Source organism: Bos taurus, chromosome 5 (genome assembly GCF_002263795.3).
Source record: "Bos taurus isolate L1 Dominette 01449 registration number 42190680 breed Hereford chromosome 5, ARS-UCD2.0, whole genome shotgun sequence".
Classification (NCBI taxonomy): domain Eukaryota; kingdom Metazoa; phylum Chordata; class Mammalia; order Artiodactyla; family Bovidae; genus Bos; species Bos taurus.
Window position 1 is genome coordinate 74,790,541 of NC_037332.1, and position 27,988 is coordinate 74,818,528.

Sequence of the window (27,988 nt, forward strand, 5' to 3'; positions counted from 1 at the left end):
TCAGGCCAACCTGGATGTGGCCACTGGAGTCTCCGTATCCAGGGATCCTGGGAACGTAATTTCACCATTCTGCAGCTCCCTTTCTTCATCTGTACATGGGAATCACAAAGCCCGTGGCATAGGACCGTGCTTCTCACGGTAGACCTCACGACCACACATGACAACCCGGACCTGGAGGCAGGTTCCATGAGTGTCCTGCTTTGCAAAGCCAAAGCCCAGGAGATTTCAGTGACTTGCTCCAGGGCACAGGGAGTAGTAGCTGTTGGTGCCCTGGACCAGCCAGCAAGGTTGGTAAGAAGACTTGGTGACCAGCAGTGAGCGATGGTTCAGGAACAGGAGGGAGCGTGGGACGACCCACAGTCTTCTGTGCCCTCCAGAACCTCCAGAAGCAAAGCGGCAGATGCGGTCCTCATGGTTGCCACCGACCCCCTGTGCCCAGCCCCTTGCAAACTCCTTTAACCCGATTTCTCTGAGTGTGTTAGGAGGGGGGTTTCTCCCCCAGCCCCTCCCAGCTGTCCCCGGAGGATCCCACTGAGGAGGCAAGAATTTAACGCACCTCAGGACCACCACAACCAGTGTGGAATGTCCCGGGTCCAAGAGCACGAAGGCCGCCTGCTAAAGCCCCGGAAAGGCCTGGAATCCTGCTCTAGCCCCTGATCCCTGATCCTTGCTCAGGTCCAAAACGGAGTATCACATTCTTCAGATTCTTGTCTGAAAGCCAGAAAGGCAGGCAGGCGGGCGGGGGTGGAGGTGGGGGTGTAGGGAGTGGGGGGCTCTCTGCCATTTCAACCTAAGGATAATTAAAGCCTGCAACTTGCTTTAAAGGGGAAGAGAGTCACCATTTTTCAGCCTCTAACACATGGATCTGTCTCAGGTGTGCAGGAAGAAGGTTGGAGGTGTGAAGCCACAACGAGGATAAGGCCTGATGAATTCCACCATGCTCGGCGGCCAGTAATTAATCCCATGATGAGGCATTCTTCATGAGCACTTGGCAAGCCGCAGCTACCTCCTCCTCACCCTGGCAAGCACAGGAGACGGTTGGTGGGTGGCAGGCCCAGCTCTGGGCAGAAGGCAGGCTGAGAATAGCAGGCTGATGGGCTCGGAGGCGGCCAGGAGATAGCTAGGAGGTGGTAGCGGTGCTGGAAGGCTGAGGGGGAAGCAGCTATGGATCCGTACAGAAGCCAGGCTGTGCCCAGGTCACACACTGGCCATCCACCCCAACCTGCTGCCCACTGCCCTATCTTAGACGGAGCAGAGGTGGTTGTTCTTTACACCTGACACCAGAAGCCAGAGAGTCACCAGGCCGACAGCCACTGTATACAAAAGCCTGAAAGTCTACAAGCCCCTAGCTTCACAAACACTTACAGGGTCGAGTAGGACAACAGGGCAGAAAAGGCAATGGAAGCAGATATAGAAAATGATTGGCCTGAAAATTAGAGGAGCAGGGAGAGGACTTGGGATCTCTCACCTGCTACCTCCGTCAAGGCACTTAGCTTCTCTGAGCCTCAATTTCCCCAGCTCTAAAATAACAACAATAACCTCAGTTATGCAGATGACAATACCCTTATGGCAGAAAGCGAAGAGGAACTAAGAGGAGAGTGAAAAGGTTGGCTTGAAACTCAACATTCAAAAACTAAGATCATGGCATCAGGTCCCATCACTTCATGGCAAATAGATGGGGAAATAATGGAAACAGTGACAGACTTTATTTTCTTGGGCTCCAAAAATCACTGTAGATGGTGACTGCAGCCATTAAATTAAAAGACACTTGCTCCTTGGAAGCTATGACAAAACCTAGACAGCAGATTAAAAAGCAAAGACATTGTCAACAAATTGACATTGTCCATCTAGTGAAAGCTATGTTTTTTCCAGTAGTCATGTATGGATGTGAGAGTTAGACCATAAAGAAGGCTGAATGTCAAAGAATTGATGCTTTTGAACTGTGGTGCTAGAGAAGACTCTTGAGAGTCCCTTGGATTGCAAGGAGATCAAACCAGTCAGTCCTAAAGGAGATCAATCCTGAATATTAATTGGGAGGATTGATGCTGAAGCTGAAGCTCCAATACTTTGGAAGAGGTGACTCATTAGACAAGACCCTGTTGCTGGGAAAGACTGAAGGCAAGAGGAGAAGGGGATGACAGAGGATGAGATGGTTGGATGGCATCACCGACTCAATGGACAGGAGTTTGAGCAAGCTCCGGGAGATGGTCAAGGACAGGGACGCCGGGTGTGCTGCAGTCCGTGCGGTCGCAAAGAGTTGGACACGACTGAGCAACTGAACAACAACAACAAAATGGGACCATTAATACTATCACTTTGGTGGGATTAGGAGACTTCAAATGCAATAACCTGAGTGTGACTTCAACCTTCATAGTGATTAAAAAAAAGACTTGGGGCTTCCCTGGTGGTCCAGTAGAATTGGTTCACATTCCCAACTCAGGGAGCCTGAGTTTGATCCCTAGTTGGGAAACTAGATCCAACATGCTGCCACTAAGACCCAGCACAACCAAACAAATAAATAATAAATAAAATAAATACCTTTTTAAAAAATAGATGAAAACTGGTTTGTTAAAAATGGACAAAATGAAAGACATCCAGCTGTTTCTTGGGCAAGTACTAAGTGCTTATCATGGGCCACGTGCAGTGCTAAGGGTCCCAGTGGCAACTCTTCTAACAGAGGCAGGGACACCAGCAAGTATAGTCAAGAAGGGCTAAGACGGAGACCAGCTCGGGAAGGCAGGGGAACTGCCAGAGCAAGGGAAGCTCTCCAGGCAGCCATCCGACACTTCGGACGGCAGCTGGGACTCTAGATTTATAGTTCTGCACCAGTTTGCCACAAGCCTTTCCCCTTCCTCACATAAAAGCGGTGTTTATGGCTCATCGGAGGGGAGGCCATCTCTAAGAACACTTGGTCCAGGAGAAGGGGCGGGGGCGGTGTGCCATCACTCTTATAAGAAAGGCAAAGAGACCTAGAAACTGGTCCATCCCCGGTCCATTCCATGGGTCCAGTTACTGAAGCACTTTGATGACAATGAGTGGCACTCAAGAGGAGAGAGGATGAAAGCGGACAGAAGGAAAAGGGAAGGCAGGAGAGGGTATGGGGACACATTTACTTGGGTCCCCCCAAATCAGCACACAGAGGGCCTTCCACACTTTAGCTGCCCGAAGGCACCAAGAGACAGGTTCATCAGTATTACCCAGATTTTACAGATGAGCAAACTGGGGTTCACAGCAGTTAAAGAAACAACTGAGTGTCCATCAGTGGGTCCCTGGTTAGAGAGGCCTCCTCCAACACACACACTGCCACTCCCTTCTCTCCTCTCATGGGCTGTTCCATGCCCTCCCCGCAAATTCACCTGCTGCAGCCTTAAGCCCCAGGACCTCAGAATGTCCTGCATTTGGAGAGAGGGTCTTTAAAGACATATTAGGTGAAAAGGAGACAGTAAGAGTGGGCCCTAATCCAATCTGACTAGTGTCCTAAGAGGAGGAGGAGGTTCAGACACAGCAACACAGCAGGGATGAGGGCGGCTGACTGGAAGCCAAGGACAGAGACCTCAGTGGAAACCAACCCTACGGGTACTTTGATCTTGACCTTACAGCCTCTGGAACTGTGAGAAGTAAATTTCTGTTGTTTAAGTGGCCTGGTCTGTGATTCTTCCTACAAGCCTTCACCTGATTATCCTTCTCCATAGCATAAGGACCTGCCACAGTGAGCCTGTCTGTCTGGCTGCCATCTGCTTTTCCCCACTGGAATGTCAAAGGCAGGCTTCCGTTTCTTCTATCCAATCATGTATCCACAGAACCGAAACAGTCTCCAGCACACAGCCAGCATTTGATACATATTTAATGAATAAATAAACTGAGTGAAAATGGGATTTAAACCCAGCTGCTGCTTCTAGAGTCACCCACTCCCTTCCCCATGCCCCACTGCTGCCTTCTGCTTTATCCAATTCTCTATTCCTGTACCCATCTCTCCTCCTCCAATATAAAAGCCGGTAAATAATTTTAAATAGTATAAATCCAAAGATAATCTCTAGCCTATAATCACCACCAAACAGTAGTATAAACAAGGTGACAGGAGATGTAAAAAAGATACACAACAGACCTCATCTCAGCCACTAGGGAACATCATCATCTATTAAGTGCTGAAATTCCCGGCTAACGTGTTGTTCTTATTAGTAATTTTAAGTCAATATGTAAAAAATAACGTTAGGTTAGGTTTAGAGTTTGTTTTTGGTTTTTTAAGTGTGTATTTAATGGTGGGCGGAGGGGGGCGGGGAGGGAGGGAATTGAGGACCACGACAGAGCTCTTCTACTCAAACCTCAACCCTGCAGACCTGGTACTGATCCAAAACCCCACAACAGCCTGGAGTGGGGAAACGGTGAGGTTGGCAAAACCTGAAACAGGACCACAGAAGTGTCCAAGTGACCACGTTGCACCCTGGCATTCTCACTCCGGGCAGGAGGATCTTTGCTGTTCTTGCCTGGAGAATCCCAGGGATGGCGGAGCCTGGTGGGCTGCCGTCTATGGGATCGCACAGAGTCGGACACAACTGAAGCAACTTAGCAGCAGCAGCAGGAAGATAGCAGAATTCCTGCCAAGTTGGTCTCCTGAGCTGGGAGCTGGGGCTAGGGGGTACCAGGACAGCAAAGAGATGGAAAGAGTGAAGAAATGGCAGCAAGGGAGTCATTTATCTGGAATGAAAGAGAATGCCAGAGCAAAGACACAGCATTCCAGTTTCCAGGCCCTTGACCACCCATCTTTTCTGCTTGCACGGAGCCCCAAATAGCTCCTTCACAGTTGTAAACATCTTCCTGCTCACAAGCAGCCACTGGGATTCTGAAACTTCCTCTTTACAACAAAACTACACTGCTGCAACTTGCTGCTGCAACTGGTTCCTTCCCCAGAGGCAGGAGCCGCAGCAGAGCCCAGGTGGCCTGCCTGGCTTTGGACAGTTCACGGACATCCCACCCCACCCACACTGCCCCCACCCTCAGCTGCTTGCCACTCGTGGTCACCAAGGGGCCTCCCTCCGGAACGCCAGGGGCTAGTTCCCCAGCCTCTCCGTTGACAAGGTCCCTTGGAGGCTCTGTCCCTCACTCCTCCCCATCCCAGCCCAACTCCCCATGTGTCTTCTGGTCCAGACCTGTATGAACCACTCAGGGAGTGGGGGAGACATGAAGATATTCCTCCAGTGAGCCCAGAAAGCTCTCCCAAGTCCAAGTTCCTGTGCTTTCTCATCACTGATGACAAAGTGGTTTTACCTGTTTTTCACCAACTCAACCTAGGCGTCTAAGCAGCCACTTTCTTCCACACTCACCCCTATCACAACCCATAACAGCCAAGTGAAGTGATTCTTTCCTGGGAATAGACTGTGAGCCCCTTGAGGGCAGGGCCTGGAATGTCTCATCCTAGGCATCCAGGAGTTTCTTTCCTAAAACAGATGCTCAGGATACATTTATTGAATTAATGAATTTCCAAGAGACTCAATAAAACCCATGGAACTTTCTGGCAAAGTCTGTAATGGTTCTTTCCCACAGTGGACCATAACATAGCCATTAAAATAATAATTGTGGAGCCTGTTGCAACATAGGAAACTTTATATTACAGCACTGAGTAAGTTCGAACACACGACAATATCTAATTTAATATTTAATTTTAGTATTTAATTTTGCAAAGTATGCATGTCTATGGACAGGAAACCCAGAAAAATGCAAAGGGTGGATAGGGTGAGAGGCAAATTTGTTTCTTGATAGTTTTGCTGTTACATTATTTGCGCTATAAACAAACCTCCACCCCCTTTTCTTTTCCTTTAAAAAAGAAACTGATTCCAGTAACAATTATGTCTCTCTCAACACTCCATGAAAAAAATCTCATCCCAAGTCCTTCAGCTGGCTGACCACATAACCAGAGAGCACAGGCAGAATTCCCAGCAGGCATCCTGAGGTTAAGGCCCTGGGAGTGGAATCCTGTACCCCCACATTTCCCAGGAAATGGCACAGGGGAACAAGCCTTATTGAGCCATCTGGGCTGCTTTAGGGGCTTCGAGATGGGGCTGGGGCCCAGAGCCACTTATGAGGAAAGGAAATCTCTTACTAGCCCAGAGTGACTCAGAGGGCCTTGGCGACCTGAATCACCCTTGTACAAAGCTCCGCTGAAGTCTGAGCAACTGAACAAGCTCCCAGCCCTGTTCCCTGGACATGCTGTGCCATGTCCCCACCTTGCAAACCAGCTCAGATGCCGCCTTCTCCAGGAAGCTTTCTCAGATCCCCCTGGGCCCGCAGCATTCTAGTGGGACACTAAGAGCTCCTGGAAACAAGAGTCCCTGATTCCTTCCCCTCGTTATTTCCAGAGCCCAGTCAAGCACCCAGCACACACTGTAAAGCTCTGAGTGAGTGAGTGAATGAGTGAAGTCGCTCAGTCGTGTCCGACTCTTTTCGACCCCGCGGACTGTAGCCCCCCAGGCTCCTCCGTCCATGGGATTCTCCAGCCTAGAATACTGGAGTGGGTTGCCATTTCCTTCTCCATGTAAAGCTCTGAGTCGTTACCAAATGAGTAGACAGACAGACACATGAAGCAGGAAGGAATGCACTCTGCAAGTGGACACAAGAAGCACCCACTATGGAGATGGTGGCAGGCTCCCCAGTGACCAGCCAGGGCCCCTCCAATGGCAGGCAGGCACAGCAGCCGGGGCTCTCCACAAACACTTGAAAAATGGCCGGTTGAGGTTAAAGGTAAAGTCAGTAGCCAAGGCAACACTATCAACCTCGCTCCAAGCAGCCAACTGCACTACAGATGAGGAGCCTGGTTCTGCTGCAGCTCCAAAAGTTCTGCTCCTCTCATCAGTTCTTGGCCACAGGTGAGGGAGGAGGCTTGGGAACCAGTCCAACCCCTCACTGTCAAGTAACAGGCAAGCCCAGGAGTGAAGGGCATCTGCAAGGTCACACAGGGGTCAGAGCATAGGAGTGTGAATCAGGCTCAGTCTCCTCATCTGTAAAATGGGGGCAAACTTCCTACCTCCCAGAAATGAGGGAAGAATTAAATAAGACAATCATGTCAAAACACTAACACAGTACCTGGTACATAACAAGTGGTCAATAAAACTTTAGTCTTATTACTATTATTAGTAAAGCTGGGACTTCAGCCCAGACATCCTGATTCCCAGCCAGCGCCCTCCCACCAGAGCTCCTTCCTTCCTTCCCCATCTTCCCTCCTACCCACCAGGCAATTCTAGCCTCCAGGAAGCTCAAGATGACACAAGCCGCCTCGTGTCCCAGGTTTCTGTCCCTGTGTCCCAACTCCCTAGTAGAGAGTCAGGCTCCTGAGCTAGAGGCATGCTCTCTGCCCTTGTTCCCACTAAAGCCCAGCAGGTCCAGCACAGGGCAGGTCATGCAGCAGGAAGGAGTCCTTTGATGATTGACTTGGCCAAGAAATTTGGGATCAATACCCAATACCTGACTCTTCAATATTAAAAAATAGACAAAAGTTTTTAAAAAGCTCTCTGCAACACGAAAAAAAGAAAAAGAGCTCCCTGCTACCAACTCTCCTATCCCAGGAATTTTCAGATAAGTACTGAGCACCCGCCTTTTGTGAGACAGAGAGATCACTAAGTGGCATTCTGAGCTTCAGCTGCCCAGGCCTTCACATCCCAAGCTTACAGCTAAGTACCAGTGGGACTTGAACTCCACTCATGCAAGAAGGACAAGGGATCAAGTCCATGCAGGGTGCTGGTGAGGACTTGGGGATAAAGAGATGAAACAAGACCCTACTTCTGACCTCCCAGTTCAGCCTTTGCCCCCATTTCAGCCCAGTTAGATTAAGTCACCCAAATGGTTCCAAACGCCTCTTTATGTTTATCAGACAGGAAGCTGCCTTCTCCAGCCCAGGGCCTTATGCAAAACACAGGAAACTTGGTGGCTTTTGAACACCAGACAACTCGAAATAAAGGTGCCTTGGCAGCCTTGTAACAGCTTTTTTTGAAATGCTTAAACCGGTTCAGATGTGCGTCACCAGCTGAACTGTGTGATCTGGGAAGAAGAAAGCAAAGGTCATAGGCTTAGAAAACCTCAGTCTCCAAGCTCAAGGAATCTTCCCACAGGTTCCTCAGTCATCTCACCATACCTTATCATTAAGGGACAGGCTTAATTTAAAATCTTTAAAACCTGAACATACATCTCCTACCACCCAAAGACAGAGGATGTTGGTGACAACCTGAAAAGGGGAGGAAGAGGAGGACAAGAACTAAGCCACTTGGCGTGTGTTTCTATGCAAGTTACAACAAGCCTATGAAAGAAGCATCTCCATGTGGCCAATGAGGAAGCTGAGACTCCAGCCTAACAGTTAGCAGGAGCAAAGGCAGGGGGCTGGTCCCAGCTCTGCCAGAGCCCAAAGCCCTTGTGTGGTTCCCTCTACATGGGTTTTGTATAGAAAATACAACTAATCAATCACCCAAGACCTTAAGTGACTTAAAATTACTAGAAACCAGGACTAGCTGCAGGGCAGTGGAAAGCCGATGTGGCTCTGAGTGGCCCACCCGCCGCCTGGCGCTGCCCCATGTGAAATATTGATTTTTGAGCCGCAGGAACTTCCAGCCCAAGTCGAACTGTCCAACTGGAAGAAGTTCAGAGAAACTCAAACCACTTCCCACCCCATTTCTTAACTCTAGGGCCCCTCCACCCTCCCAGCCCCCAAAAGAAAACGATTAAGGGTGTGGAAGAACAGACTTAAGCAAAGATGAAAGGAGCTAAGTACGTGTTGCTGGGCTGAACAGTGTGTTAAGGCGAGGAAAGGCATGATAACAGCTCAGAAACACTTTTAAATGAGGCCATGTGATTCTGAAAGGCACTGGGTTTGAGGGAAACCAGGGGCCAGAGCTTTCTACCAACTCAGAATGAGTTTGACTCGACCCTCTCATGGGGGGCGGGGGCGGGGGGAGCAGTGGGAGGAGTGAAAATTACAATATCCCTAAGATCCCTTCTGAGCTTCCCAGCGGGCTCAGTGGTAAAGAATTTGCCTGCCAATGCAGGAAACACAGGTTTGGTCCCTGGCTGGGGAAGATCCCCTGGAGAAGGAAATGGCAAACCCCTCCAGTATTCTTGCCTGGAAAATCCCATGGACAGAGGAGCCTGGCGGGCTATGGTCCATGGGGTCGCAGAGTCAGACACGACTATGCAACTGAGCACATACACACAGGATCCCTTCCATCTCAGACACTCTACGATCCTAAGTAAATTCAGTAGGGAGGATTGTACTGTTGCTACTGTACAATTTCTCTCTCTTTTTTTTTTTTTTGGCGTATGGGATCTTAGTTGCTGGATCAGGGATGGAACCTGTGCCCCCTGCAGTGGCAGTCTGGACCACTGGACCGTCAGGGAAGTCCCTGTTTATTTTTCTTTTAAGCCAGGCATCATTCAGAATTAGAGTTAAATGAAAGAAAAAGGAAACATGAGATGGAAGTTTCCAAAATAACATCCATGGAGGTAAGAGAGGGACTCGCCTCACAGAGGCCCCCTGTTCCTCTGGGCAGCAGGGTAAGAACCATAAGGACCAAGAGGCACCAAGGAAGTGAGAGGCACCCTGAGAGGCACCAAGGAAGTGACCTTCGAGAGGGAGGGGAGGGGAAGCTCAAGAGCACTTCAACTTCCCTGCAGGCTGCAGCCCCACCTGCCCAGGAAGGAAGCCACACCTTTCAGTGGCAACTTCCAGAAGACCCTGCAAGGGTCTCTCTAGCCACAGAGGAAGGCTTCCCCACCCAGGGCTGCAGATGAAGACAGCTGCTGAGGGCACTGTCGTGAGAACTCCCTAGATGGCCTGGCCCTCAGCCAAAGGTTGGCCAGGAGCCTTTTCTGCGCCCACCTACCCAGGCCTGGGTGTGCTGTGTCCACCCCGGGTGCTGAAATCACCTTGGGCCAGAGACACCAGTCAGCAGAATAGGGGCCTGAGGCTTTCTGACAGCAGCCAGCCTGCCTCAGTTACTTTTTAAAGAGACCTGCATCAGACACAAGGGGGCAGCTCCCCGCCTGCTCCCCAAATATCCGGTGCCATCAAAGCCTGAGGGGCAGGTGGGGGCAGACAAAAGGGGGTAGATACAGGCTGGCATCCCGCCTTCAAACCACCGGCCCATGGGGTGGCAGGCCCATTTTAGACCCAGGCTCATTGTGCATACTCATGTGTGACTCACATCACCTTTCAAGAGGCCTAGAGCTGCCTGGCAGGGACACAGGCCTGCCTGTGACCCTAAAGGGGTCTTAACCAGCTGTGCTACAGAAAAGAGCCAGCTCAGGAGTGAGCTGAGCCTGAGTCTTCTCTGGGGCCCACACTGTACAAGGCTATGGCAGTCCTCCTTGAGAAGGCTAGCGGGGCTCTCCAATTCAAAACCCCCCTCTGATCACATTTTCTCGAGAATTTGGGCTTTTCCAATGTTATTAATACATAAAAACCATAGGCCAGATCTCTGAGGGACAACTGGAGATAGGGTGGGTTGCAATGACCCCAAGTTTACAAATGAGGAAGACCCAAGAGAATAAAGGTCTGGTCTGGCCTCCTGGTCAGGATGGGCTCCCCAGGAAAGGACAAGTGGACAGCGTGGAGCCAGGGGGATTGTGGGGAAACTGGCAAAAGGGCTTCCTAGAATACATTCCAGACATGTCCCGCGGGCTTCCTTTTCTTATACAGCAGAGAAAAGGCAATCAAAGCATCTACCATTTTCCAGAAACCAAGGGAAAGGATCAGAGTAGACATTTGTTTAAAGGGGTTACTCTGGTGATAATATGACATCATGGAGAAGAAAGCAGGCCCCAAAATGTTCCAACCACAGAGCAATTCAGTCCATTTTTAAGACCCTTCCTCTTCCCCTGCACGTGGCAGGCACTCAGTATGCAATCTGAGATCTCAAGCAATGCATTTTAAAAACAAAGACCCCCAAGACTGGCCAGCCAACCACATATTTTTGTTGTTAATAAAACTAACAAAATTTTCAATTTCTGACTATTTAGGTAGTCAACACATGTAAAAAGGCATTTAGTGGAAAAAGCAATGCTCAAGCTCACCCCAGGCTCTGGCTTCCTGGGCCCTTTCTAGAGGCAACCACTGTTACTTGGGTTTCTGTAGCTATCCATGCACAGAGCGGAGGCATCATACCATGATTCGCACAGGAGGGAGCAATATGTATCCCACTTTGTATCAAGTTTTATTCACTTAAAATATTTCTTGGAGAGCATGCCCAATCAGTACCTATAGGTCAGTCTCGATTTTTTTAAAGGCTTCAAGAATTCCCACTGTGCAGCTGTACCATGATTTATTTGACCTTCTTAATGGGCAGTTAGCTTATTTCCTGTCTTTCTCTAGACAATGCTACAAAGAATATCCTTGGACATTTCCTTTTGCATGTTTGAGTTTATCTGCTGGTGAGTTCCTAGAAATCAGTCAGAAGGACTATGCTTTGACAGATATTGCCCAACTACCTTCTATAAAGAGAGTTGTTACAACTTAGACCCCATCAGTAGGGCATGAGGGCACCTAAGAAACTGGGGCATTATGGAGAAATTTAAATTCCTGCATGTCTCAATTTCCCAAGCACTCTTGGGTATAACTGGCAGACACATAAACTGGCATGGTGTCTCTGTGAAGCAGTACGCGCCTTCTAGCAAAATCAAATGTACCCCCAACCAGGGCCAGACCCAGAAGCCAGGCCTCCAGACACTAAGTCCAGTGTACCTCCATGTCACCCCTTAGCTCTCCCTAGACCACGGAAGCTGTGTCTGAGAACTAAAACGCAGTGAGTTTGTGTATCTTCTGCCTGAGCCAGGGCCCTGCAACAAGGCTAATGAGCACAAGCTCATCACCAAGAGCATCCAAGAGCATCAGCAGGTGGGCCCCAGAACCACCTGTGTTTTTACCACTCAGGCTTTGTGGTCCATGAGCAAACACACACACACACACAAACACACACACAGAACATCATTTTTAGAAGCAGAAAGAGCATTGAGCTAGGAGCCAGGAGAACCATCCACCCTTCCTATCCTGTCTCCTTACCTGACAACCCAGGGAATGAAGACTGATCACATATATTTTCTTAAAAATGTACACAGTCACTATGTATCAGGCCCTTTACATACTTAATTTCTTTTAGTTCTCACATCTAACCCCGTAGGATGGATATCATGACTCCTGTATTACAGATAAGGACACTGAGGCTTGGGGGGTTAAGTGACTTGCCTACAGTCCTAAGTGTCAGGGTCAGGATCTGAACACTGTCTAGTGCCAAAACTCAGGACTCCACTCTTCCCAGCTCTAATGAAGAACCAGATCCCATTAAGTCACAAGCCTACTGCTTCCCAGGGGGCAGCCGGGGTTCCACTCCGTTGTCACAGGAGGGCTTAAGCCCAGGGGCTCAGCACACCAAGGGTTAAAGCCGAGAGGCAGTGACTCTCTGGGGCTGCACAAAGGGAAAATGTACTTCCTGCCCCTGTGGGCAGAGATGCTGTTTTATGCTCAGCAAATTAGGACGTTTGTTTAATTAAGACGACACACAGATTTTGTTATTCTAAATATTTTTGGAACATGATGCTTGGGAGGAAGCTGTCAAGGCCTGGATTTTTGTTTTTTCTTTTTTTCCTTTGCCTGGGGTTTCTCTCCACCCCCCTCCCCACCCCCCCCGACCAAGAGAAGGGTAGGGCCAGGCTCAGAGGAGAACAACAGCCAACCCCTCCTCTCCTTTTGAAATAAAGATGTCAAGCTGGTAAGGGCTGTCTTAAGTACTTTATGGAAGGATTAGCTAGAAGAGGAAGTGAAGAAAGCACAGTTAGCCTGGCTTCTAGCAATACCCTCCACCAGGCGACACAACAATGCAGCAATTTTTAAGTGTGCTTTTCTCCTTTTAAAAAGCTAACAGATCCGTGTTTTGTTTTTTTCTGGAGCAAGAACGGGCAAGAGGCAGGCTGTGATTAACATGCATCCTTCATCCAGTGAGAGGGAAGTTGTCCCATCTCCAACCCCTTAGGTTAAAAGTTTAAAAATAAAAAATAAATGTCAGAAAGCCCTGCCCCTCTCTTTTCCTCTACCCTCACCTGCCCTTCAGACAAGGAGCCCCACAGAACGCACCTCTGGGGGTTGCCCTTCCCCAAACGCTGCCTGCCAATCCAAGCACCTGGATCTGCCATGGGCACTGCCAGGACTTGCTGAATCTGAAGAACAGAGCTTTTTTAGTGTCACCCTGCAGCCATCTGGGGGGCACAGCGGCTCTCAAATTACACTGAGCAATCTCTTGACGTTTTTAATTACACCTCAATTATCATAAATGAGCCCTCACTTTCCAACACTGAATGCTTGCCTCGGTTTGGCAAACCTGCCATGTCCTCCTTCCTCGAGGCAGCTTCCTTTCTCATCCCAGACAGAAGTGGCCCCTCTCAGAATTCCTCGAGTCCTTTGTCTGAGGCCTGTTGGAGACACTCATCACAGGCAGCTTCTGTATCTCAGTCATTGGGCCACTATTTCCCCCTGAGGACTGTAAACTCCCATAGGCCAGAGGAGAAGGGAGGGCTGGCTCCCTTCTCCCAATCCCATGACTCACAGCACCCTTCTAGGGTCTCTGTCATCTTCGCCTCACCTTAGAGTCATCTACGGATTTGTCTTGGCTCTCCCCTAAATGCCCTAGGGCACAGGCCAGGTCTTACTCAACCTCACACCCCCCACCACCTGGCAGAATCTCTGGCACAGAGGAGCCAGTTAAATATTTGCTCAATTACACATCTGTGTACCCTCCCCCCACTCCCAGCAGTCTTGTATATAAATTGACTAATATTAATCAAGTGACTGTCTAAATAGGCCTTAAACCAGCCTCCCTCCTTACCATAAAGGGAATAAACCACCCGGTGAGGTTACAGGCTCAGACAGCACTCAGAAATGGCCACAGTGTTGCAGTAAGGGGCTCAGGTTCTTCCCGTTCAACAGTTACTCAACAGTTACTTTGCAATCCTGTTAAGCCCAGGAAAGGGTGCAGTGAACCCAGAAGTGGCTGGGTCCCTCAACTGCCCAGCGGAGAGAGATCCGCCAGTGCCTAGGACCTGGGACTTCCCGGGAACCTTTTCCCCACACCGGCTGGGTGGGGCCACAGATAGCAGCCCGGGCGCTCACCCTGCCCCCACCTCAAGACAATCTGCAACCTGGTCCAGGAAGACACTCCGTTTCTGAGACACTTGGGCTCTTGGGGGCGCGGTGGGGGGTGGTGGGGAGGCGTAGGGGGGTGGGGGGTGCAGTCCTGCCCTGGGCGTGGCCCCGGACAGCAGGAGATCAGGATCCTGAACAGAGACATTTGGGGGGGGGGGGGGTGGCGGGGTAAGTAGAAAACCCTGGATCTGGCCCAAAAGGGCACAATGCAATAGCCCAGGCTGGATCCTCTAGGAGCAGAGCCCAGCTCTCCCCGCCCCTACCCTGCCGGGGCGGTCCGCAGGTGCGCTGGAATCAGGTGCGCGCAGGGGTCGCGGAGATTGGTGCGGGCCTTACCCGGCCTTCCACTCCCAGGAAGCAGAGGCCAAAAGTCAAAGGATGCGGATCTGTGAGGGAGGGGAAAGTCTTTCCTGCCTCAAGCCAGGATCCCCGCCGGGTCCCCTTTCCCAAGCACCCAGCCGCACCTCTCCCGGTCCCCCTCCTCCGCCCAGCCGATCGCACCCGGGCGAATGAGGAAGTCGGGAGCCGAGGGCGGAAACCGGGCCAAGAGCAATGTCTGCTGCAGGACTGTCCGATTCTGACTCAGAAGGACGCCCTGACAGCTGCCAAACGGTCCCTGGTGCCCGCTACCTCCGTTTCGAAAACGCCCGGAAACTTCCCAAGGAGCCGCCGCCCCGAGCCCCCCATCTGAACCTCGCCAAGGGGCTGGGTCCAAGGGACAGAGGCTGCCCAGAAGGGGTTAAAAAGTTTGCCCAACTTGGGCACTGGGCGAGGCGAAGGCGGGGCGCGTGCCCCGGCAGCAGGGGGAGGTCGAGGCTCCCGGGTGCCCGGGCTGCGGAGTGTGCCGGCGGGAGGGCAGGGAGTGGGTACGGAGGGTTTCCGGGAAGTGCCCGGCCCCAAGCCTTCCTCGGCTCCCAGGTCTCGCTTCCGTCGGCGTCTTCACCGAGCATCCGCGCGGGAGTCCCGGGGCCCCTCTGTGAAGGGTGCCCAGCCCGCTCTCCCCCGCCCATGCCTGGTCGCCGGCCGCGCGGAGGCCGAGAACCACTCATCGCCCAGCTCACCGAGACTCCGCGCGTCCGGTACCCGCCACCCCCGCTCGCCCGCTCGGGGCGGGACCCGCCGGTGGGGCTCGCTCACCTGAACCTGGATCTGCCCCGGGGAACAGGCGCTGCTTCTCCCGAGAGGGCTTCCTCGAGCGCTTCGGGCGACGGCGGGGTGGGGCGAGCGCGCGAGACGGGAGCTGCAGCAGGTCAGCCTCGCTCAGCCTTCAGTGCCCTGCCCAGGAACAGCTAGGATCTGCGCGCCTCACCGCACCCTGCGCTGCTCCTCGCCGCCCTGCCGCCCCGCCCCTCTCAGAGCGCGCCCACTCCGAGCCCAGCGCCGGCTGCGGGGCGGAGCCTGAAGAGACGAGCCCGCCCCCGAGCTGTCTCACCCACTCCAACCAGCTGCTGGTCATGATGAACAGACAGCTTGACCTGTGGAAAGGCAGTGGGTGGAGCCTATAGGCCCAGAGGGGTGGGAATACGTTCTCCCCATCCGCCCCCATCTCCACCCCCTCCACCTTCCCCCCGCTCTTCTTAGGCGGGAGCCCCGCCCCCTAGGGCGGGCGCAACGAACCGCCAGGTTCCAGGAGAAGGATTGACACAGAGAGAATCCAACCAGGAGGAGTAGAGTCTCGGCGGACTCCCGGCAGGGATTTTGGTGCATTGCCTGATTTCGGGCGAGGCCCGGCGGGAGCCGACTGGGAAAGTCCGGGCTGCTGACACTCCGCCCCGCGAGCTGTTTTCTCTGACCCATGTCATTCTGTTGATACCAGAACAGATATTAAGTACCATATATGGGAAAAGTGCTATTTTACAATGCAGATGGCCTGTGGGGGCGGACCTGGACTCAAGCCCCGGATCCCTTGTGGGCGCCCTGAGTTCCATTTTTGACCCTGTCTTTGGAGTGCGCACGCTGCAGTCTTTCAGCCTCCAGACGTCTGCTCCGGTGGGTTCCTTCAGCCTGGAGTGCCCTTCCGAGCCTCTCTTTACCTCCACGTGGTTAACTCGCACATTTCCTTTCAGATATTTTTTGCAAAATGTTTTCTTGGGGTTCTTCAGGCTGGCAAAGCGCACTGTGTGTGTGTATCTGGTGTGTGTATTACTGCCCACAACAAGAGGATTACAGATTTTTTTTTTTAATTTTTAAAAGATTTTGTTACATTTTTAACCCATCTGGAATTCATTTTAATTTTGGAGTGGGAAAGAAATCGAATATAATTTTTCTAATAGCCAACTGTCCACACACCATCATCACCTACCAACTCATATATTCTTGAATCTGTTTCTGAGTTGTATCCATTCGTCTTTCTGTGTGTTCCTGTGCCAGTTCCACAATACTTTAAGGATGGTAGCTCTACAATACATTTTATATCTAAAGAGGGAAAATTTCTCATTACTCTTTCCTTTTGGAATGTTCTTCCTACTATGACTAAACTAGTCTTCCAAATGAGCTTCAAAAAAAGTATGATCTATAGGCAAGACAAAACTGGAAAAAAGATTTTGCAACTCTGTGACAAAGAATTATCAACAATATGTGAATATCAACAATATGCATCCATAAGGTAAACCCCAAATGCTTTAAAATAAAAGTGGTCCAAAAAGGAACGGTCTAGTTAAAAAGAAGAAATAAAAATGTCCAGTCATCTGAAATGCAAACAAAACTACATGGAATGCCATTTTTCACCTATGAAGTTTTTTAAAAAAGAATAAAAATGTCCACCGTCAGCCAGGTTTAGAGATTACAGGTAAGAAAGTAAGTTGACCAATTTTTCTGATAATTAATCATAAAATAATCATTGGAAAAGCACACCAAGATGAGTTTAATAGTTCTTCTTTGCAGCATATATAACTTGCATAATTTTTCTAAAACTGGGAGAGACCCACCCCAACATCATCTTGCATTTATCTCTCATAGCACTAACACACTAGATTTTTTAAAATATTTTTTAATTTATTTTAATTGGATTACTTTACAATATTGTGATGGTTTTTGCCATACATCAGTGTGAATTCGTCATAGGCATACATGTGTCCCCTCCTTCCTGAACCCCCCTCCTACCTCTCTGTCTACTCTATCCCTCTAGGTTGTTCCAGAGCACCGGCTTTGGGTGCCCTGCTTCAAGCATCAGACTCACACTGGTTATCTATTTTACATAAAAGGTAATGTATATGTTTCAATGCTGTTCTCTCAGATCATCCCACCCTCTCTTTCTCCCACTGAGTCCAAAAGTCTGTTCTTTACACCTGTGTCTCCTTTGCTGCCCTGTAAATAGGATCGTCAGTACCATCTTTTTAGATTCCATATATGTGTGTTAATACACAGTATTTGTCTTTCTCTTTCTGACTTACTTCACTCTGTATAATAGACTAGGGTTTCATCCACCTCATTAGAACTGACTCAAATGCATTTGAAGCTGAGTAGTATTCTGTTGAGCACTAATACATTAGCTTTTAATTGTCCATATACTTACTGTTTCCTCTGCCTGAGCTAGGAGCTGCCTGAGAGCGGATAGGAAATATGCCCTAAATGTCTCTGTGGACCCAGAACTGACACAAGGCTTGACATAAAATGATCTTTAATGGATGCTTGAACAAGACTCAGAGAACATCCATTTCTTTATCCATAAAATGGGTGTAATCACAGGGCCTTGCCTGCAGGACTGTTGGGGAGAACACAGGAGAAGTGGGCCTGTAAGTGTTTTATAAACTGCTAAGCAATGTGTACTTAACAACAGAGCATTATCGATGATGATCATATCTATTTTCCTCACCTTCAACCTCCTACACCACCTTCTCCAGAAAACTGAGGTCCCTAAGAAGATAGAAGGCCTGTCAGCTGAGCTCTGAATTCTCTCCTCATTATCTACTAGCTTGTATGCCTTCCTACTTCAGGAAGCCCTCCTGCTTACTGTCCAAACCTAACCCTTCCTCTGTCTCCTAGAACCTACACCCTAGTGGTATTTTAGAAAAATATTTTATCTATTTTATCTGAGTATTAAAATAGTATTATGGTTGGTGTACATGCGTGCTAAGTTGCTTCAGTTGTGTCCAACTCTTTGCAACCCTATGTAAGGACTGTAACCTGCCAGGCTCCTCTGTCCATGGGATTTCCCAGACAAGAATACTGGAGTGGATTGCCATTTCTTCCTCCAGGGGATCTTCCCAACCCAGGGACTGAACGCACGTCTCTTACATCTCCTGCAATGACAGGCAGGTTCATTACCACTAGCACCACCCAGGAAGCCAGCCCATGGTTGGTAGAGAAAATACTAAAAAATAAATCAAAAGTATCTACAACCTTACAAACTCACTATAGCACCTATTAACAAATCTTATTTCCTTCAAATCTTTCTACACATACATATGTAAAATAAAATTGGCAGATCAACATGTATATGGTCATCTGATTTATTACAAAGTTGCCACTGTAAATAAGGGGAAACGATGGTCTTTTTTTCATTTTATTTATTCTTTTTTTTTTTTTTTGCCACCTTACACAGCATGTGAAATCTTAGTTCTCCAACCAGAAATAGAACCCACACCCTCAGGATTGGAAGCACAGAGTTTCAACCACTGGACCACCAGGGCAGTCCCAAAGATGGTCTTTTTAATAAATGGTGCTAGATCAACTGCCTATCTACACATTGAAATAGATTTTTTTTCTCCTTCTCTTATACCATTGAGAGGAATAGCTTAGGATGAATCTGAGACCTAAATGTAAAGATTAAACAGTCAAACTTCTAAAAGAAAGTTCTTCATGACTTTGAAGTAGGCCAAAAAAATTTTAAGACACAAAAAGTATAAATGATAGGAAAATATTGTTAAATTGAACTTTGTTAAAATAAAGAACTTTCATCCATTAAAAGATGTATTTAAGAGAGTGAAAAATCAGACCATAGACTGGGAGAAAATATTTACAATACATATATACAAAGCAAGGGTGTTATCCAGAATTTATCAAGAACATCTATGTTAAGAAAAAGACAGTCAACCCAACTTTTTTTTTCTGTTTTAATGGGCAGACTTGAATGAGTACTACATAAGAAAGGATAACTAGCCCGGAAGCAAATTGAAAAGGTGCTAACCCTCATTAGTTATCACAAAATGCAAGTTGAAACCACGATGAGTTAGCACCACTCCAGCTAGAATGGCTGAAATTAACATAACATGTGTTGGGGAAGATGGGACTTCCTGAATCTCTCATAAATTGCTGATGGGGATGTAAGTTTCTATAACCACTTTGGGAAAGTGTTTGGCTGTATGTTCTAAAATTGAATATACTTGTATAGGGGTTTACCTGGTGGCTCAGATGGTAAAGAATCTGCCTGCAATGCAGGAGACCCAGGTTCGATCCCTGGGTTGGAAAGGTCCCCCTGGAGAAGGGAATGGCAACCCATTCCAGTATTCTTTCCTGGAGAATTCCATGGACAGAGGAACCTTGTGGACTACACTCTATGGGATCATGAAAAGTCGGACCCGACTGAGCGACTAACACACTATACTTATATAACCTGTGATCCACAATTCCACTCTTAACTACATACCCAACAGAAGTGAGTGCTCACACCTGACAAAGACATGTACAAAAATGTTCATAGCAGCTTAACATGGCCAAGAACCAGGAATAGAAAAGCCCACCAACAGTACAGTGGATAAACTGAGAATGTTCATACAATGGACTACTATACAGAAATAAAAAGGAAGAAATTAGTATTATGTGTGAAAAGACACAGTGACTCGGATATCCATGAACTGATAAGTGGATGAACAGAACTGTGGTATATGCCTACAATGGCATATTACTCAGCAACAAAAAGGAACACACTAACACGTGCTACGAGATAGACAAACCTTAACAACATTATGCTAAGTAAAAGAAGCCAGTCACAAAAGATAACATAGTATATAATTTCATGTGTATGAAATGTCTAGAATAGGCAAATCTTTGGAGATAGAAGATAGATTAATGGTTGCCACAGGTTGGGGAAAGGAAACAATAGGAATTTACTGCTAATGGGTATGATGAGGTTTTTTTTTTTTTTGAGACAATGAAAATATTCTGAAATAAGATAGTGGGAGTGGTTGCACAACTCTCTGATACATTAAATCGAGAAATTAGACAAATTGAGACAGTAACATGGAAACATGTACATTACCATATGTAAAATGGATAGCCAGTGGAAATTTGCTGTATGATGCAGGGAGCTCAGTCAGGTGCTCTGTGACAAACCAGAGATGTGGGATAGGGTGGAAGGTGGGAGGGAGGTTCAAGAGGGAGGGGACATGTGTATACCTATGATTGATTCATGTTGATGTATGGCAGAGACCAACACAGTATTGTAAAGCAATTATCCTCCAATTAAAAATAAACTTAAAAAAAAAAAAAACAACTGAATTGTTTACTTTAAAAGGATGAACTTTATGGTATATAACATATCTTAAGCTGCTATTATTTTTTTAATGAATTACTTTCACAGACATACTGCTAAGTGAGAGTTTAGACACACACACACAAGTAGATATTGTATAATTCCATTTTTGTGAAGTTCTATAACAGGCAAAATCAAACTCTAGTAAAATAAGCCAGAATAGAGGTTTTCTTTGAAGAGAGTTAGTGAATGGGAGAGGAACCAAAGGAAACTTCTGAAATACTGGGAGGTTCTGTGTCTCAATCTGGTTGGTGGTTCCAACTGGGTCTCCACATGTAAAATTCATTGATTTGTACATTTAAGACTTCTGTGCTGTACTGATGCTAAATTTGTATTTCAATAAAAAAGGAAGATAATAAAGCAAAACTGAAGCAAACTATAAACAATGGGCAAAGATGGATAAAAGGTATATGGGAGTCCTTTGTCCTATTTTGTTTAAGTTTGTGACTATATAAAATTAAAAGTTACAAATAACATGAAAGTGAAAGGCACTCAGTCATCTCCAACTCTTTGTGACTCCATAGACCTTACAGTCCATGGAATTCTCCAGGCCAGAATACTGGAGTGGGTAGCCTTTCCCTTCTCCAGGGGATCTTCCCAACCCAGGGATCGAACCCAGGTCTCCCACATTGCAGGTGGATTCTTTACCAGCTGAGACACAAGGGAAGCCCAAGAATTCAGGAGTGGGTAGCCTATCCTTTCTCCAGTGGATTTTCCTGACCCAGGAATCGAAACAGGGTCTCCTGCATTGCAGGTGGATTCTTTACCAACTGAGCTATCAGGGAAGCCCTGATAACATATAACATAAATAACATGTATATGTTATTTATATTAACAATAACAACTGATAACAAATAACTAAAAAAATACAATTCAAGTCATTGTGTATACATAGTTTATGTTCCTGCTAATTCTTTTTCTTTTCAACATCTTGGCAGCTCATCTGCCTGTAACCATACTTGGGAATTTCACTGTCTTAAAAACAAACCAGAAAAAGGATTACTATCCAAAATATTCAAAGAATTCTTAAAACTCAACAAGAAGAAAACAAACCACATGATTAAAAAAAAAAAGACAAAAAAACCTTAACAGGAAAATGATATACAGAGGGCAAATAAGTGTATGAAAAGATGTTCACCATCATATATCATGAGAAAAAGCAAATGGAAACAATGAGCCTCCACTACACACCTGTTAGAATGGCCAGAATCTGGAACACTGATAACACCAAATGCAGGTGAGGATCTGGAGCAACTGGAACTCTTATTGATTGCTGGTGGGCATGCAAAGCCACTTTGGAAGCCAGTGTTGTGGTTTCTAACAAAACTCAACATACTTTTACCATATTATCCAGCAGTTCTTCTCAGTGTTTATCCAGAGGAGTTGAAAACATGTACACCTCCAAACCTGCACATAGATGTTTCCAGTTGCTTTATTCATAATTGCCCAAACCTGGAAGCAACAAGATGTCCTTCTGTAGGCAAATGGATAAATAAACTGCTCCACATCCTGACAATGAAATATTAGTGCTAAAAAAATATGAACTCTGGAGATATGAAAAGACATGGAGGAAGCTTAAACATATTATTAAGTGAAAGACTCAATATGAAAAAAACTGCCTGTTAATATGATTCCAACTATATGACATTCTGAAAAAAGGCAAAACTATGGAGTAAAAAGATAAGTAGTTTTTGAGGGGTTGTAGAAGGGGAAGGACCAAACAGGCAGAGCACAGAGAGTTTTTAGAGCAGTGAAAATATTCTAGCGACCTCCGTCGTGGTCCAGTGGTTGAGAATCCACCTTCCGATGCAGGGAACAGGGGTTCAAACCTGGTGAGGGAACTAAGATTTCAATGCCTCCAGGCAACTAAGTCCATGCACCATAATTAGAGAGACCCTCCTGCCGCAGCTACTGAGCCCACATGCTCTAGAGTCCTTGCTCCAAAATAAGAGAAGCCCACGGGCCACAACTAGAGAAAGTCTGTGAGCCACAAGGAAGACCCAACACAGCCACAAAAATTTCAGTTTAAATTAAAAATTTTTGTAATTAAAAAAAAAATACTCTCATGAGTGATGTATACCACGTTCTGCCCTACATCTCATCAGGAGATTTATCCAGAAAGTGAGCCTTAACTCACAGCATCTGCATCAGGCCCTCAGATACCGCACCTTGCTCTTACTCACCCTCTGAATCTGCTCTTCAGATGTCCACAAGCCCAAAGCCTCACTGAGGTCTTGCCTTCCTAGATGGCATTTGAATCTGCTCAACATCCCTTCCTCCCAACACAGACTTTCTAGAAACTCCCGAGAAGGGCTGTTTGCTTTCCCTGTTCTCCCTTCCATGATTGCTTCCCAGTCCAGGGTGGACACGCAGCTGGAATGCACCAGTTTGGGCTATAACTGTTTGTGGAAGGTGGTGTTTCTTTCAACTGGCTGGCACCTGGTTTATATTGATCCTTCAGTATTTTTAATAGCACCTCTGCCAGAGGCTCCCATTGACTGAGTGATTACCATGTGGCAGGCATGGTGCCAAGTGCTTTGGTTAAACATCATCTCATTTAATCCTCACAAGGACACTACGAGGTTAGAGATGAATATTGTCTCCATTTTACAGATGAGGACGCAGAGGCTCAGAGAACTTAGGTTGACTTGCTAAGTTCACACAGTGCTGGGGCCAGAGTTCAGCCGATGTCGGTAGAGCTTCAGAGTCCAAGTGCTACATAGTACTACACAGAGGTGCCCAGTGTTTTCAGCTCTCTTCTCCCTTCTTCTCCTCCCTCCTAGATCTGGCTTCTGACCTACTCCCCCACTTTCAAATATTATATTCACGTGTGCTGGTTTAGTTGCTAAATCATGCCTGACTCTTGCGACCTCATGGACCGTAGCTTGCCAGGCTCCTCTGTCCAGGGTATTCTTCAGGTAAAAATACTGGAGTATATTCATGTGAATGACTTTCAAATCCATATCTCCAACCCCAGCCTTTTCCTGATGTTCAGTCTTTCTTTTTTTTTTCCAGTTTGTTTTTATTGTGGTTAAAATACATATATAACATAAAATGTGCCATCTTAATCATGCTTGAGTGTATGGTTCACTGGCATTAAGGCCATGTACTGTTGTGCAACCATCACCACTATCCTGCTCCAAAATCCTTTTCATCTTGCAAAGCTGAAACGCTATAGCCACTCAACAAACAATACCTCCCCCATCCTCCTTTCCTGCTCCACTCACCTCCTGGAAAACCACAGGGCCACTTTCTGTCTCTATGAGTTTGACTATTTTAGGTCCTTCTCACATGTAAGTGTACTCAAACAGCATTTGTCTTTTTTTCACTTAGCATAATGTCCTCAACTTTCATCCATGTTGTAGCATGCATCAGAACTTCCTTCTTAATGCTGAATAAGATTCTCCTATATGTACATACCACACTTTGCTTATTCTTTCATCCATTGTTGAATACTGGGGTTGCTTCCACATTTTAGTTATTGTGTCTAATACCCCTATGAACATAGATGCACAAACATCTCTTCTGTTTTCAGTTTGGGGGAGTATATGCTCAGAGTATAATCACTGGATCATACAAGGTAATTCTATTTTTAATTTTTTAGGAACATCATACTGTTTCACAGCAGCTATATTTCACCTTCTTACCAACAGTGCGCAAGGTTTCCAGTTTTGTCCACATCCTTTCTTCTGTTTATTTATCATAATAAAAAATATTGTTAACAAAGAAGATACATACAACAGGAAATAGGTGAAAAGTTTTTGGTTTGGGATAGTAGCCATTTTAATGGATATAAAGTGATATCTCATTGTGGTTTTGATTTGCATTTCTGTGATGATTAGTGGCGTCGAGAATCTTTTCATGTACGTATCGGCCATTTGTATGTCTTCTTTGGAAAAATGTCTATTCAACTCCTTTGCCCATTTTGGAATCATATTGTTTGGGAATTTTTGTTGATGAACTTCAGGAGTTCTCTGTATATTCTGGATATTAATCCCTTATCAGATGTATGATTTGCAAGGCTTCCCTGGTGGCTCAGACGGTAAAGCATCTGCCTGCAATGGGGGAGACCAGGGTTCGATTCCTGGGTCGGGAAGATCCCCTGGAGAAGGAAATGGCAATCCACTCCAGCACTCTTGCCTGGAAAATCCCAGTCCATGGGGTTGCAAAGAGTCGGACACGACTGAACGACTTCATTTCACTTCACTTCCCTCTAATCTCTGGGTTATTATTTTACCCTGTTGATATTGTTTTCTGATGCACAAAATTTTTTTTTCATGAAGTGCAATTTGCCTATTTTTTACTTTTGTTGCATGTGCCCTTCAGTCTTTTTTTTTTTTAACCCATATAATATTTTATGCTAAAATAATACATCTTAGACTAAACAGAATATCTTTGGAAGGATATACAAGAAGTAAGTAACACTGGCTATTCTTAGAAGAACTGGGTGATGGGGAAATAAGAGTGGGAGAATTTTCACTGAAGAAAAAAAACCTTTCTCTCTCTTAAATTTATACTCATATAAATACATTACCTATTTAAATAAAAATCAAATTTAAATATAAAAGATATGCTAGAAATTAAAATATAGATATAAAATAATACATTCTCATTTTTTTAACCTAGAAAAAAAATTCAAGCACTAAAAAAAACATGTAAATCACCTACAGTTTTATTACCCAAGATTCTCAGTGCGTTTCCCTATTGTTCAGTTGTCCAATGATTTGGTTCTTGCCAAACCTGTCTTCAAGCCTGACTCCCAACTCTGCTCACATTCCCAGCTTCTCAATGCCAACCAGACTCAACCCAGAGGCCTCTCCTTACTCCTCCATCCTTTTCTTCCCCTGACTCCAAGGAGACTTCACTCCTCACTTCCCTCACCCTCACAACCTCCTCACCCAGCCTTCCTTTCCTTCTCCTCAGCATCTCCTTGCCTGGAAAATCCCATGGACGGAGGAGCCTGGTAGGCTGCAGTCCATGGGGTCGCAAAGAGTCGGACATGACTGAGCGACTTCACTTTCACTTTTCACTTTGATGCATTGGAGAAGGAAATGGCAACCCACTCCAGTGTTCTTGCCTGGAGAATCCCAGGGACAGGGGAGCCTGGTGGGCTGCCGTCTCTGGGGTCGCACAGAGTCGGACACGACTGAAGTGACTTAGCAGCAGCAGCAGCATCTCCTTGCATTCTGGCACTTTCCCTCCCCTCCTCCTCAGATGGGTGCTAGAGAATAAATAACTATGCTTTCTGTTCTTCTTAAGAGCTTTCCTGAGATATAATTTGCATACCTTTCACCCCTGTAAAGTGTACAATTCAGTGGTTTTGAATCTAGTCACAGAGTTATGCAACCATCAACACTGTTTAATTGGAGAACATTTTTATCACTCCAAAGAAACCCCATATCTGTTAGCAGCCACTCCCCATTTCCCCCCAACTTCCTCCTCCTGTCTGAGGCAACCGCCAGTCTACTGCCTGTCTCTAGAGATGTGCCTTTTATGGACATTTCATGTAAACAGAATATATAATATGCAGTCCTCTGCATCTGGTTTCTTTCACCAAGCATGAGTATTCCAGGTCCATTTATGTGGTGCTTGTATTAGTACTTCATTCCTTCTATTGCTGAGTGATCATCCCTTGTATAGGCTTCCCTGGTGGCTCAGATGGTAAAGAATCCACCTGCAGGGCGGGAGACCCGGGTTCGATCCCTGGGTTGGGAAGAACCCTCTGGAGGGGGGCATGGCAACCCACTCCAATACTCTGGAGAATCCCCATAGACAGAGGAGTCTGGTGGGCTACAGCCCATGGGGTTGCAAAGAGTTGGACACAATAGCTGACTAAGCACAGCACAGCATCCCCTTGTATGGATATACCATATTCTATGTATCCACTCATCAGATGACAATAATCAACTTTCCTGTAGGTTTATAACATTTAGCTTTTGCAACTGCATTCTCATCCCACCTCACTTCATCTTGACATTTACTGTTTGAGGAAGGTTGTGTTTGTCCCAGGTGGTTCAGTGGTAAAGGGTCCATCTGCCAATGCAGGAAACACAAGAGACTCGAGTTCAATCACTGGATTGGGAAGATCCCCTGGGGTAGGAAGTGGCAACCCACTCCAGTATTCTTGCTTGGAAATTTCCACGGACAGAGGAGCCTGGTGGGCTATAGTCCATGGGGTCGCAAAGAGTCGGATACGACTGAGCATGCAAGCTGAGGCTAGAATGAGCAGGTATGACTTGCCAGATATCACAGGCTATTAAAAGGCACAGTTATAATCTGAAGCCCTTTTCTCTGTGCTGTTCTGCCTCCCTCCTCAGTCCATTTTCTGTCACAAGCCCCTTTTCCCTTTATATTAATGACTCTGCTCCTCATGGTGTCCACAATGCCCCAGGCTATTGTGCCTTGGATACACAGAGGTTTGGATGTGTGCTCAGAGAGGGCATTAAGTCTGTATCTGATCTGGATTTATAAGCCAAAGGTTTGCCGTCCTTCCAGCCTCTGTGTAGATGGGCTGCTTCTGGGTCCTGGGTGTGTGTGTGGGGGGTGGGGGGCGGTAGCCCAGAGGAGATGGAGTTTTAGGAGGACATGACCCCACCATCCACTCTGCAGAAAGAGGCCTCCCCCACCTGCTCCAGTGCCACCCAGATCTTCCTGTGGCCACTTCCTTCTGCCTGCCGTACCCCTTCCTCTCTAACCACAGAGAACATTAACACACCTCTTGATAACACTAGTCACATTGTCACACAATTCTTTATTTGTCTGCTCCTCCAAACCTGGGAGCACAGATCTGAAAATCACCTTAGTGTCACAGCAGCTGACGCTTATTAGGATCTGGGTCAATGTTGGTGGAATGAATGGGTCTTCCTTTGTTTTTTTCTTTTTTGGCTGCTCTGGGTCTTCTTTGCTGCACAAGGGATTTCTCTAGTTGCAGTGAGAGGGGGCTACTTCTCATTGCTGTGTTCGGGCTTCTCATTGCTGTGGCTTCTCTTGTGGAGCAGGGCATTCGAGCTTCAGTAATTGCAGCAACAGGTTCCATAGTTGCGACTTGAGGGTTCTAGAGTGTGGGCCCAGTAATTGTGGCACATGGGCTTGGTTGCTCTACGGCATGGGGGTTCTTCTCGGACCAGGGATTGAACCTGTGTCCCCTGCCTCAGCAGGTGGATTCTTATCCACTGCGCCACCAGGGAAGTCCCGGTCTTCCCTGTTTTAATAATGGTGCCTATTGGGAATTCTGGGCAGTGCAGTGGTTAGGACTCGGCACTTTCACTGCTGAGGGCCCAGTTTCAATCCCTGGTCAGGGAACTAAGATTCTGCAAGTCATGTGGCATAGCTAATAAAAAATGAATTAC

General features: G+C 47.1%; 1 protein-coding gene and 1 pseudogene across 1 annotated transcript in view; one reads left to right on the plus strand and one right to left on the minus strand.

Annotated features, from left to right (window-relative positions):
* MYH9 (myosin heavy chain 9) overlaps positions 1-15,365 on the minus strand; it is an 85,951-nt gene extending 70,586 nt beyond the window's left edge. Inside the window, 1 exon segment of the mRNA NM_001192762.2 lies at positions 15,305-15,365. The gene's annotated coding sequence lies outside the window, so the exon portion shown is untranslated.
* LOC112446822 (large ribosomal subunit protein uL22-like) overlaps positions 15,176-27,988 on the plus strand; it is a 37,788-nt pseudogene continuing 24,975 nt past the window's right edge.